This window comes from Dryas octopetala, chromosome 5 (assembly GCF_963921425.1).
Source record: "Dryas octopetala chromosome 5, drDryOcto1.1, whole genome shotgun sequence".
Classification (NCBI taxonomy): Eukaryota; Viridiplantae; Streptophyta; class Magnoliopsida; order Rosales; family Rosaceae; genus Dryas; species Dryas octopetala.
The window spans coordinates 3,366,089-3,380,306 of NC_141370.1; the positions used below are offsets into that span (position 1 = coordinate 3,366,089).

The 14,218-nt window shown below is 35.9% G+C and overlaps 1 long non-coding RNA gene across 1 annotated transcript; it reads left to right on the top strand.

Moving 5' to 3' along the window:
• Positions 1–9,801: 9,801 nt before the first annotated feature.
• LOC147283592 (uncharacterized) lies at positions 9,802–12,987 on the top strand. Its single transcript, XR_015122359.1, has 3 exons — positions 9,802–9,924; positions 10,064–10,167; positions 11,993–12,987. It is a non-coding gene; the product is annotated as an uncharacterized LOC147283592 (long non-coding RNA).
• Positions 12,988–14,218: the final 1,231 nt, after the last annotated feature.

The following is a 14,218-nucleotide window of genomic DNA, read 5'->3' on the forward strand; positions in this document are numbered from 1 at the left end:
TGTTTGGAGTAATTTTGAGGCCCTTGTTTGTTTGCCTTGTTGTGATCTGCTTGGGTTTTAATATAAGACTGCCACCTCATTATAATAAGATCTAACGGTTGAAAATTGGACAAATAAAAACAATTGACAAAGGGTATGACAAGCATGACTCATGAGACTCGTTTTAGAGCTGGTTTAATTATTTTCCTGCCATGAGGTTTTTTTTGAATTTTGGGTTTTCTTTTTTCATGTTAGTTTGGGATTTTGGTGAATGAAATTTTGGTTTATGGGTTAATTTTCTGGAAAGAGTTTGTTGTGAAATGTGGTGGTGGGGTGTAGAAGTTAAGAAAATTAGTCCAAAGCCATACAAATGAGCCATACTTAGTCTAAAGCCCCAAAAATGTTCAAAAAATTTTAAGCATATGGCCCTTCAAAATACTCAAATTAGCCTTCGAGCAAGGCAAAAGCAATACAGTAAGCAAGAAGTGATAGCAACACTTTTGGGCATCTTCCTAACACTTTCTTTCAAGCACTTATTATACTAAGACAATGTTTCACATGTAAACTGCCACCACCTTTTTCCAAATAGTATTATTCTCATTTATGATTCAGCAAGATGGTGTCTATAAATAGACAAGCTCTGTATGTAAGCAAGCACGTCCAGAGAAGAATACATCTCTGTACTTACTACTCTCTTTCCATTGTAAAAACTTACCAGTATACTCAAGCAACTTAGCAATAATATTCAGTAAGCTTCATCAACTTCTGTTTATCTGTTTCTCTTAGTTCAACTTCAACTCTAAAACAGGAAAATACTATCTTAGCATTTTATTATTTTGATAAACATTGTCCTTGTATTTCTTTTTCTCGCTAATTGTCTCTATGTTATGTTAACTTTGATACTGTAAGAAAGGTCCTGAGTCTGCGAGTCCCTGAGTCCTTATTACCATTTATAGTCTAAGGTGTTCCATACGATGTTCCATACTTGTTGTACCATACTCCACACATTGTTCAAACGCAACATTTCCAAAGACACGGCCGGCCGCAAAAATTGGTATCAAAGCCTTGTTTATCATTATAAACACTAATAGACCAAGTTAAAAAGCAAATACAACAGATACAGTTAGTACAAAAGATTTAACAGAACAAGTAGAAAAACTACACAGTAAAATAGATAGGTTATTGAATGAATGTAAAAAACTAGAACTAATAGAGCATATATTGAAGCAATACAAAAAATCAGTGAAATTGGTAAACAACCAGTAGGAATAACATACTACTCAACTTCAGTCAGTGGTAATAATATAAATGTTGGGTAAAACAATTTTATAATTCAACTTTTAGGAAATATATTAGAAAAATTAGAAAACATTGACGAACAAATAGCAGATATACATAAAACCTTAAATCACAGAGCTGCACTACCCCCATAATTAGTACATAAGTTAGAAGGCTTAACTTTAGGAAAAATAATAACAAAGCAAAAGAAAATAAACCCCTTTCATAATAGCAAATGGAATTATTCAAAGGAAAAGACAAAAAAGTGGTTAGAGCAGAAGACATCTAGGAATAGTAAAAGAAGCATAGTAAGAACCTAGAAAACAGCAATATAGATTAATACATGTAGGCACAATACTTGTATGAATAGCAGGATTAGCTAGAGCACATATTGGAACTAAAGCATTAGTTTATATATATGATGATAGATGAGAAAATCATGAGCAAGCTGCAATAGCAACAGCTGAAGTAGACCTAAATAAAAATTTAGCAGTTGTAGGATGTATACCTAATTTCCCCATGAAAATTAATGAATTTACTCAACATATTAAAATAAGCATAAGAACAAAAAATTAAATTATGAGAAGTGTTTATAAAAAATTAAGCATTAGTTTAATGTATATAGGAAAAGTATTTAATAGAATGAATTATAAATTTAAGGCTTTTTATCAACTTACCCACCTGAACTTTGTCCTGATTTTCACTTCACCACCCTATAAAATTGTTGACTCGATGTGGCACCTTAATTTAAAAAAAATTTCAAAGTCAGACCTTTGGTAACTTCCGTCCAATTTTCCGTTCATTTTAAACGTAAACCTCTATTAACCCAAACATGGCGCCAACCCATACCCCTAATCTACTTGGTTCCCGCCATTGGAGATGTCTTTCTCCTATTTTTTTCTCTGATCAAATAGCAATAAACCAATAATCACCGCCCAAATTGAGAACAACATTAAAAGAAACAAAACCCAACAACTTGAACCTCTGATACTGTAATAACTCATTTTGCTCTGTCCTTAATTCATTGACCCTGCTGATTATGTCGACTGATAGTTTTACTGGCTTCACAATAAACTCCTCTGCTCCTTCCTCCGAAGACTTGTTAACAGGAGTAAAAAATAATTTGTTAGCAAGCTTCGTAGAGAAACATAATTTAATAGGCTATCAGATAGAACCGAAAAGAGAAAAAAAAAATTAAAACTCAAGAGCAATCATTTTGGAACCTAATGAAACTGATCAAAATTTAGGATAGTAAAGTAATTCTTCAATTTTATACATTCATTTTAAGTGACGCAACGGGGAAGCTGGGAGGCTAGCTCTCGTGCTACGGATAGGACTTCTTTGAATCAAAAAGAAGAATAGAGAGAAAACTCAAAACTTTGGGGCTTAATTTTCTGTATATTTCATTGAATCTAACAAATACAACCAAACACCCTTTAATAGGGAGATTACAAGACAATAATTCAAATAAACAACACCAAAAGCAAATAGAAAACAGGGATGAAGAGAGCTAGTACACAAAGTAGAGGAAAACAAAGGGGAATGAGGTGACTGACAGTTTAATGGGCAACTTTCAGCAAATAGACAAGCTAAAGTATGAGTTTGTGAGAGTTGTTTAAGGAAAGCATGTGGGGAATGTTGGAGAAAAGAAAGACAAGAGATGATGTGTGGGGTTATAAAGAAAGGAAAGGAGAAATTATATTCTTGTCCTACATCATTAAGCCACAAGGCATATGGTACATAGACCAACATCATCAAATCCACTTCGTGAGCTCATCAGCAGATTTTAGACAAAATGATGGTTGCAAGTCTTTTTTAGACAAAATGTTGACATTTGTAAGTCTAAAAAGTGTACTGCACTTGTTAACTCTAAAAAGGCAACTACAATAACAGAGAACAACATTAATTAACATCTCAAAACAACAAAATCAATCAACAATATTTCGGTCTTAATTCCAATTTTAAAAAGGCCTAATCAGTCAACAATAACAAACATCATTCTCGGCTAAATGTCTTAAAACAAGTCCTAATCATTTAACAACAACAAACACTAATCTTGACTCATTGTCTTTAAAAACCAAATTAGCCAGCAAAAACATTAAAAAACATTCACATGTCTTCAAAAACAGTCAAAATGTGTTCTTGGTCTATTTTTCTTCATTCATAGCCTTCATGATGCCAAAAAAGCAAAATTAGTCTTCCACAAAATCTGGTCTCTAAACCCTGTTATTAAAAACTTCATAAAAAGCCCAAAACACTTGGCTTCTAAGGTTATGCCATCTTCTGAGCTGCCTGCTTGGTTTTCCTTTTAGTTACCCTTTTTGCAGGGGACTTATGCCTTATGTTCTTGCTTGTCTGCACTTGAGATCCTACTGAGTTGGATTGTGGGAGGGGTTGGGATGCTGATGGGGTGGATCATGGGGGTTGAGATCCAACCTGATTGAAGTGGGGCAGAGGTTGTGATCCACCACCAACAAAGTCACTAAGCAGAGGTTGTGAACTCTGGACTGCTTCAGTCTACTTGAACCAACAACATAATTAGATTGAGAAATGGTAAATGGAGTCAAATTTCAAACATAGCCATAAAACAAAACACAAGTCTAAACCTGTCCACTAGTTGAGACATTATTCCTCCTGTCACAAGATCTAACATTGTGACCTTGTTGCCCACACTTTTTTCATTTGATCTTGATATAATGTTGGGAAAGTTTACTCTGATCTTGTGATGGTGGTGGGGGCTCATTTTTCTCTCTGATCCTAGCCTTTTTGGACCTACCAGTTTGTTTATGATATGCAGGGGGTAGAATAGCCTCTCTACCACTGCTTTGCCAAAACTCAGGGCTGGGTAGTGGGGTGATGTATGGCTGGTAAGTTCTCATGTATGTTGGCTTTTTGCAGCAAGAATGGACATAATCCATTAGGTCATCCATCCTCTTCCAAATGACAGATATGGCATGACAACAAGGTATGTCTGTTAGATCCCATCTCCTGCAAGAACAAGTGTGCTTTCTCAAATCCACAGTAAATGTCACTTGATCAAGCTAGGTTCATCACTTGATAAAGACCCTCACCAGCCAAGTATGGAAAACAGCTTCCATTCTCCACCTTAATTTTTTCAATAATTTTCTCAATAATTTTCTCAATTTTAGGCCCTACATCCTTTCACCCTTCTGCAGCCTCTCTCATTATTGCCATCCTCACCATTATGTTGGTCCTAATCCTCTCCAACATAGTGAGGATTGGTTTATCTCTTGCTGGCACTATAGCAGAATTAAATGCCTCACACAGGTTATAGAGCAAAATGTCACATTTGGAATTCTCTTGGAAATGAGACCTGCTCCAATGACTTGCAGGTTTATCATCAAACCACTTAGCAGCTCCACCATCATCATCTTGCAGTCTCTTCATTTCTGTTTGCCACCATGGTTTTATGGTTACTCTTGCAGCAGCCCAAACTCTATTCTTCAATCCAAGACCTGGATGAGACAACTTAAAGTTGTTGTACAAATGCCTAACACAATGTCTATGTTCTGCATGTGGCACAAGCTCCTTCAATGCATTCAACAATCCTTTTTGCTTATTTGTAATAAACACCCATCCATGACTATTTTCAATTCCAACATCCTGCAAAAATAGTTCCAAGAACCAAGTCCAAGTTGTCCTATTTTCAATTTCCACAATGGCATAGGTTATTGGATACATGCCATTGTTGGCATCTATTCCAATAGATGCCAAATTGCCCAGGATGTGTACTTCTTGGGTTTGTTCTTAGGATCTCATCAGCATAGTCATTCAACAAAGCATACTGCTCAGTGTAGCTACCCTCAAGCTTCATTGCTGCCTTTGCCCTTGCCCTTGCCCTATAACACTTGATCTGTGACACATTTATAGAATATTGTTTCCTAACTGTGTTCTGAAATTGGGTCACATCTCACTTAGGGTTCATGAGCTCATCAGCATATTTCTCAACTAACCACTTAGAGGTGCAGCTGTTGTTGCTCTCTTGCCTATTACAAAACTGGTGGACATTTTTATAAGTCTTAACCACAAGTGTGTCTGTCTCATCTATCTTGGAGGCATAAATCCTCCCTGGGCAGAGAGATGTGAACTTCTTGTACTTTCTCTTCTTTTGTTTCCCTTTTTCAACACTGGTACTATTCTCATTGGCCTTTTTCCCTTTTCCTTTATTCCTACCACTCTGCTTTTCTCTTCTCTTCACGGGTGCCTCACACCTCACCTGTATCTTGTAACCCTCATTCAAGACAAACTTCACACTCTTACCATTTTTTATTGCATATTCCCTAACTGCCTCTCTAAACTCACCAGCATGTGCAAACATCAACCCCACTTTGAATTTTTGATCTTTTAAATGTATTTCTCTCCTCCATTGAGTGTATTTCAATATATTCTTCCTTTTAGGTCTCTTTTCCGCATGGAAATCCTCACCATCTGATGAGCCATATAAGCTCCTAAGTTCATTTGAGTCTTCATCCTCAGTCTTAACATCACCAAACATAAATTCTCTTGGGGCTGCACTTGTTGTTCCTTCTCCTTCAACATTCTCTTGCACATTATCGTCGAATAGTATGTCATCAGAAGGTTCAACCACCTTGTTTTGTCCACCATCACTCTGCTCATAATCTGAATCTTCAAACTCAGAATCATCATCACCATTTTCAGCAGCCTGACCCTCCACTTCCTCTGGTTCTTCATCTTGTTCATTCACTTCACCTCCCACCTCAACATCAAACAAGTTAGAATCATCATCTACAACATGTGATTTTGGTGCAGCCTCACAAGCGAGTGATGTGGTTTGGGAAAGACTTGGTTCATCTAGAGAAGCTTGTGGCGTTTTGTTCAATTTCTGAAGGCTCTGGCTCATTGATGTTGGTTTTCGAAGGTTGTGGTGTTGGTTCAATCAAGCCTACTTGCTCACCATGGTCAAAAAAACAACTTTGCACATGGTTTGGAGGCAAGTGCCTACTCACCATATCAAAACAGACACCATCGTTGACCACATGTACCCACCCATGATATTCCTCACTGCCTGAGACCCTATACCAATAGCCTACAAGACCCTTAATCCCAAGGGCCCTAGCTGTATCATCCAAATCAAATAGTGACATAAAATCCGGGGATAACCAGTCAGCCCAAACCACCTTTCCCCCCACATACATCTTCTTCAGGTCACTTAACTCTACAAATTTACCCCCATAGTGAATTTCTATGGTAAAGTTACGTTGTCTTCACCATCACCTAAATCACAAGGACAACACACCACTATTATTACATGATCACATATTTAATTATCACACTAAATAACATATTTAAGTTACTAAGCTGCATATTCAAACCAATTTACAATACATTAAAACACTAAGCTGCATATTTAGTTGCTAAAATAGGCAGTGTATTCAAGCACTAATAAACCACTAGGCAGTACATGCATTACTTTACTAAGCTGCATATTCAAACCACAAGGCAGTCATATTTATATACAAGATACAAATACTATATTTAATACACCAAACCAACAAACGCTATATTCAATATATTCATTCAATATAGACAACAACCCAACAGAGCATCTATTCAATACATACCTGAAAATATGACAAACCTTATATACTAAACAAACCATCAGTAGCCAGTAGCAGTACCAACATGTGAAAAAATTAATTATCAATTATATCTGAAACCACATGCAACGCACATTGAAAAAAAAAACCCTTTTTATGCCCTAAAATCCAATATAATATGACACCTATGTTTTGGATCACATAAAAAGGAATAAAGCTATAAAAAATTCTTTGAAATCATCAATGTCGCCACTACATACCCATCAACGACAAAAATCACAGGGACCACGCAGAGATTTCAAACCACTTACCGTAGATGGGAGGGTCCCCAAAATGTCTGAGTTGATCCTTTATTCTAGACGTGGCCATCACTCTCCTCTCCTTGTATCGCACAGAAAAGTGATGGAATCGTTGACGAAAATTTCAGAAACATTTGAGATTCTCTCTGGATCTCTAGCCCTAAAGCGTAGTACAACAGTTGAGATTCTCTCTCTTTTTTCTGAGTATTTTTTTTTGTGTCTGCATAAAGTGATAAAAAAGCCATAAAAAAGGGTTTACACCTAAAAAGACAGAAAAGCCCCTAAAATGGACGGAAGTTACTAGAGGTCTGACATTGAAATTTTTTTAAAATTAAGGTGCCACATCGAGTCAAAAATTTTATTGGGTGGTGAAGTGAAAAATCGGGACAAAGTTCAGGTGGGTAAGTTGATAAAAAGCCTAAATTTAATGTAGAATTTCAAAGATTTAGTAAAAATGTTTAGTAGTAAACATATAAATATGATAGAAGCTAAACCAGTATATAGCAGTTTCTTAGAAGGAACTGAGTGGAAGTTACCTAATCTTAAAATAGAAACAAATAATAAACAATCTAGCAATGCACAAATATATGAACATATAGATGGAGAAGCAGCAGTTAAATTTTCAAATTATAGACAAATAGATAATGATATAGAAAGTGAAATTGAAGAGCAAATACATATTAATATGGCCTAAGATGATATAGAACAAAATCTAGTTGAAGCAAATTTAGATTTGGGTTAGATTCATGAGCCACACCATTTTACATACCATTTTTACACCCCATTGGAAGGGCGACGACACGGTGCCGGCATGATGTTGGTGCACAAAATTCCAGCAATGTCGATTTCCAATCATCGTGCCGGCACCGTGTCGACTCCAACTGGCTGCAGCAAATGTCGACTCCAACTTCATGTCGGCACCGTGTCATTGCCATGCCGAAGGAGTGTAAAAATGGTATGTAAAATGGTGTGGCTCATAAACTTGATCCTTTAGATTTTATAATGGATAAGCTAATAGATGATATAGATAATTTAGAAGAAGATGAGTACTTAGAAAAATATAAAATATATGATTTAGGATTACATAAGAAAAACCATGATGAACTAGTAGCATTAATTCTAGATTTAGGATTAGAACATATTATAGGATCTAATGAATATAATAACTTATTAGAACAAAAAATAGAATGTAACCCAGCAGAACAAACCGGAGAAAATTCTAATGTAACTAATGGAACACACGGATTTGAAGCAATGAATGTAGAATACTCTTCTAGGTCAGAGCAAATAGGAATATCTAGTACGCAAGAAATATATAGAGTAGCACCAAATGAAGCAGTTAGAACAAATGAACAAACGAGAGCAAATAAAAATAGAATACCACATCTACAAGAATTAGAGACATAAATTTAGCAGGTAATATATTAAACTTAGATAATATAGATCCCCAACAATGGGAAAAATGTAAGGACCCGACCCAAATTTTTTTGGAAATTTAAAATTTTTTATTTAACTTTGTTTATTTTAAGAGACTTTATAAGAAAAACGAAATTGGGAAGATCTGGGAAAAGTTTTACTAAATTACTTTGGAAATGTTTTAAGAACTTATTGGGTGTGTTCGCTGAAATTGATTTAACGTTATTTCAAAACTTATCGGCTAAAAGTGTTATATTTTTAAATTGTGGAGACCCTGTATTTTTCAAAAATTTATTTTAAATATTTTGAGAATTTATTTTAAAGATTTTTGGAACTAATTTGAGAAATAAAAGGTTTTAGATTTATTTTTAATTTAAGTTTTAACTTGGGTTTGACCAAAAAGGTTGACTTTTTATTTAACAGGCTTTTGACTTCGAGTTTGTACTTGTTGGAAAGGTCTCGAGTTCACGAGTTTGTAGACGCGAAGCGTACGTCGATCGAATCTACGATTTGAGAGTTACAGGCATTTGAAGTAAAGGGCAATCTTGTAATTTGTACCAAAGGGATTTTAAAACCCAAAATCAGACTGTTTTTACCTGATTCTCTCTCTCTCTCTCTCTCTCTCTCTCTCTCTCTCTCTCTCTCTCTCTCTCGCGTCTCTCTCTCTCTTTCTCACTTTCGCCGCCCCTGTCACCGGCGCGTCCGACGGCGACTGGGCTGGGTGTTTGGCCCACCGTACTCACCTACCTCTCCTCTATCTTCCTATGGGCTCAATTTCTCCATTGATGCTTGAAATCTGGAACTACAAGCCGAAATCCGAATTGAACCCTCCTCCGGCGATCTGATTTTTCCAGCCAAGACACGACATCGGACCTACTGGGCTTTGTTCCCCTCGTCATGGTGAGTCCAGTCATGGTCTTCGTTTGTCCATACGATGCTCCACGACGGAGAAATGAGCTCGGGAAGCCAAACCCCACCGCCGGCTTCCACAGCCGATTTGAGCGCTTTCCGACGACTTTTGGCTGTCGATGCAGTTATGGAAAATGATCCTTGAGGTATGGGTAATCTTTTTCCTAAGGTTTGGTTGTCCAATTTTAAAGTTTTAGAAATTCGATTTTAGGGTTCATACCTATTTCGAATTTCTCGAATTGGACTTGAATTCGAGTTGTTTTTGTGCAATTGTGTGTTTCTTTATGCAATTAAGACTATTTGAGATTAAATTGGGTAATTTTTCAGGTCGTGCCACCGCTGCCATTGCTTGTTCTGCCACTCATGGTGGTGGTGGTGGTGGTGGGTTGCATTGGGTGATTTTCGATGTCAATTAGTCTTCCCGGGACTCCCCGAGACAAATTACAGAACCCCTTGACATTTTGGTGAGTGTTGGTGAGTTTCTGTGAATTTCCTGTAATTTTTATGAGAAAATTGGGGTTGGGCAGCCACTATTTGTGGTGGTTGGCTGCCCGACTCGGCCGTGAATGGTCAAAATTTGATTGAATTGTCTGGTCTTAATAGGTACCTGACTCGGGAATTTTATTTCTGATGCCGTTATGCTGCCGAATTTGATATCCGAGTAAAGGCACCGTGAAGGGCATTTCGGCATTTTCACAAGTTGCACGGTGAGTGAAACTTATCTGGTTATATTGTAGAGTATCGTGGGTGAATTTTTTGTTTTATGTGATTTGTTTTTGTAGGTTAGAGGAGGCTAAATGTAGGACTGGTTCATGAGAATGGATTGACGATGATATTGAGGTTAAAGGATTAATTGAGAATTATAGAGATGCCCTGAGATTAATTGCTGATTTAGATGAGAAATGTTTATTATCCAAGTTATTGATTGATGATTAGGCAATCGTTCGGCCAGAATGATCTAATTAATTTTTGAGGAAGTATTGGTATGATTTGAGAATTATTATTTATATCTTGGTATTATTATGGTTTATATTGATTATGGAGAGAATAAGAAATGTTGGTTTAATTGATTGAGAAACTGAGATTGTTATTTGAGGAAGATGTTGAGTCTTGATGTTGGTTTGAGTGGTGTTGAACGAACTGAAAAAGTTTATGGAAAACAAAAACTTAGACCCTATTTGATTATAAGGGCTTATCGATCATTTTATTTCTTTACTTGGAATTCGTATAATAAATTTCTCAAATTATGAAACTGAACGTGTTTGTATACTAGGTCGAATGAGCTTCACCTCTCGGCTATTCTAGTGGCAAACAAGTGAAGGATCGTGAGTATAAATCAATTCCGAAAAGGATTCGGCATAGCTCGGTGTAAACTATGAGTGCACTTCATTTTAAAAATGTTTTATGCAATTTATGATTTATTTATTTAAAGAAATTTATTTAATTATTGCATGCTAACTTAACTGAGAGATTAAACAAACTAGTCCACGTTTATCCATATTGAAAAAAGGAAAATAATAATGATTTACTATTATTGTTTGGAAGCTTAAATTTATGATTAACTATTTTGGTATTTTCCATTAATGAATTATGAGATGTTTTGGAAATCTGTTGGATTGCATAATTTGAAAATCATTTGTTAAATAAATATTTTGATCTGGGTAAGGATGAGTTCAGGGTTGCCTTACATGATTTTCATATGGATAGTTTCTAGAAATAATTTTTGGCATTATTTTGGAAAGTTTTATTATTGAATTTCCGTCCTTTGGAAGTGATTTGGATCGAGTAGCCTTCATGTTATGAAAATGATTCATTAAGCGAATTTATGAAAGAGTATACTTCAGTTTTCGTATATGAATGAATATCTTAGTGAGCAGTGGAGTTTTGAATAAGGAAAGCAGTTTCAAACCGTCACATTAGTACCCCCTTGACAGGTACAGTTTTGCTTTGCACTCGCCTAGAGATGACTCGGCGGTGTATGACTAGCATTATATATTGCTCTGCACTTGCCTAGTCTGCGATGTATGACCAGTATTATACATTGCTCTGCACTTGCCTAGTCGGCGGTGTATGACTAGCATTTCATATTTGCTCTGCACTTGTCTAGAGATGATTAGGCATTGTATGACCAGCATTATTAGCTCTACGTGAACGTATGACCAGCTTTCCCCTGGGTACTAGTGTGACGTGAGGTTTCAGTTTATGGAGTATTTTGAGAAATGAATTTGCATCAGTAAATATTTTAAATGACAGTTTCAGTAAGGCTTTACGTTCTCATTTCAGTTATTTTAATAGTTTTACAGCTTGAGAGTATTAATTGTTCTTCAAAGTTTGATTTACAGTTTCGAGGTGATTTAAAAATGGATTTGAGAAATGGTTTTAAAACTGAGGGATATTTAAAGAAAATGAGTTCAAAGTAAATGAGCAGTTTTACAAATGGTTCTCAAGGGGTTTGTTTTAAAGTTTATTTTTGTCCACTCACAGAGATTATTCTCACGTTTTATTTTTTTTACGTTTCCCCCCATGTTTTAGAGATCGCTGAGGTCGGACCGCACCACGTCGAGGCATCAGTTTTTCCTACCATTCGTCCGTCAATATTGTTGGCACAATGTTTTTGTCTTATTTGTTTTTATGTATATTGATGTTGTAAAACTCTTATTTAGTTATGCTTTGTTTAAATTCAGATACAAATTTTGGATTACAGTGGAGATTAGCAGGCCTAACACCCAGTTGATGTTGGACTCCACAGGATCACTCCGGGTTCCAGTGTGGAATCTAGGGACGGTCCTGTCAAAAAAGCTATGGAATTATGGGAAAAATGATGTGTACATGCATCTATCATGTTAGATTTTAGTTCACAAAAAGAAATGTTAGATTGTTTTGAGCATACATTAGATGAAATGGTTTATGATTTTATTCAAAATTGGAAAAGAATTACTCGAGAAGAGTATGGTAAAGCATTACAAGCTTGTAATATAACAAATTTTATATATCTTTAATGAAAGCAGAATATTTATATCAAAATAGGTTAGACACTAAAAACGAACAAGAACATATTAAAGCAATGTTACGTGCCAAGTTGTTGGGCTGAATTAGTCAGCTGCTTAGTTTCTAATAAATAGGGAAGTTTCCTTTTAAATTCTGTTTGTTGCTATCTAGTAGGAGGAATAGACTTAGTGGTTGTTTATCCTTTCTAATTTTTTCTGTTGCTGTCCCTGTTTTTATGGGATCAATTGTAAGTTGTAGCACACTTATATAAGGTGTTGAAGTTATGAATAAAGACACGACTTATCAAACTTATTGTTCAACTTCTTGAGTTGTTTAGAGGCAGTAGTTCCTCAATAGACTGTATTCCTTAATTTCTTATTTCAATATAGGTTCTAGCAAGCCCAAGGCAGGTGTGGCTCAGTACATACCAAGCGATTAGAAACTTAGAACGTACAATTACAAATTTGTAATTTACAATATATAGGTGATTATAAGGCATATTTCTTTAAATATTTAGCTAGAACAGGTGGAATATATTATTTAAATTTGTTAGATACTTATATTACAAACATTAAAGGACCTATAAGAGAAAACATATGGACAGAATGGCAGAAACATCCTAAAAGAGCAAAATCATTAATAGGATCAAGAGTTCAGTATGTATAGGATAAAATTAGGCAAGAATATAGTCAAATTAAGGCAAAAAGACAAATTAGGAAGCAATTTTACTCATACTGTAAAAACATAGATGGCAGAAAGACGTTTTTTGTCACTGTACTATGGTCATGTCGCGTTTTGGTCAACGTATTTTTTATTTACATTTTTTAAGGACCGTGTTTTAGTTAATGTAGCAATTGGACCCATTCCGTCGAGATTGTCTACTTGAGTGACGGAAAATGCTGATGTGGCATCACTACCCAACTTGTGACTGTCATATGGGCTTGGCCTCCCACCTGGCCCAATCACATTTCGACACATGTCACTTTTAATTGTTTAATTTTTTTTATTTTTCAAATTTAAAAGATATTTAAAAAATCATATTAATTACAAAAAAAATAATAATAAAACAAAAAAATTTTAATTACAAAAACCCACCTCCCCTTCGATCTCAGCTCGTTTGTCTCTCGATCCTAACTTTGCAACTCATCAAGACCTGGAGATATCATAAGTGAGAATGCTGACATGAGTAACGAGAAATCCAATATACTATATTATTATATATATTATTATCATAATTAATCTATAATTAAATATATTTATAAATGATCACTTATCTCTCAGTTCTTCCTTGCGCAGCACCAAGCCATCAACCCGAGACCACCTTCCCTCTTCTTCTCTCTTCCATCTTCCTCTCTCTGTTTTCGGGTTGCCCAGATGACCCAGCTCATCTTCTCTCCTATCGGCGTCTTCCTCTGCCCAGAAAACCTAAAATAACCCAAGTCAATGGCAAATGATGAAGATGATGAAGATTGAACGGGGTTTTGATTTCCTGCATGAATTGGCTCAATCCAACTATACAAAAATGAAGAGCACGATGAAAGGATGAAGATTGATACCTCACTCGACAGAAATAACCGTCAAATCGGCCGAAAAACTACCGGAGAAGCCGATGGCTTCTCAGCATCGTATTGCCGTCGTGCAAACTCTGATGGATGATCAAAGGCCATGGATGAACTCACTGTGGTGAGGGGAATAAGACACAGTGGGTGAGGTCCCACGATGCCGAAGAAATTCGCAAGAAGTGCCGCAAAAAAATAATAAATGACACGT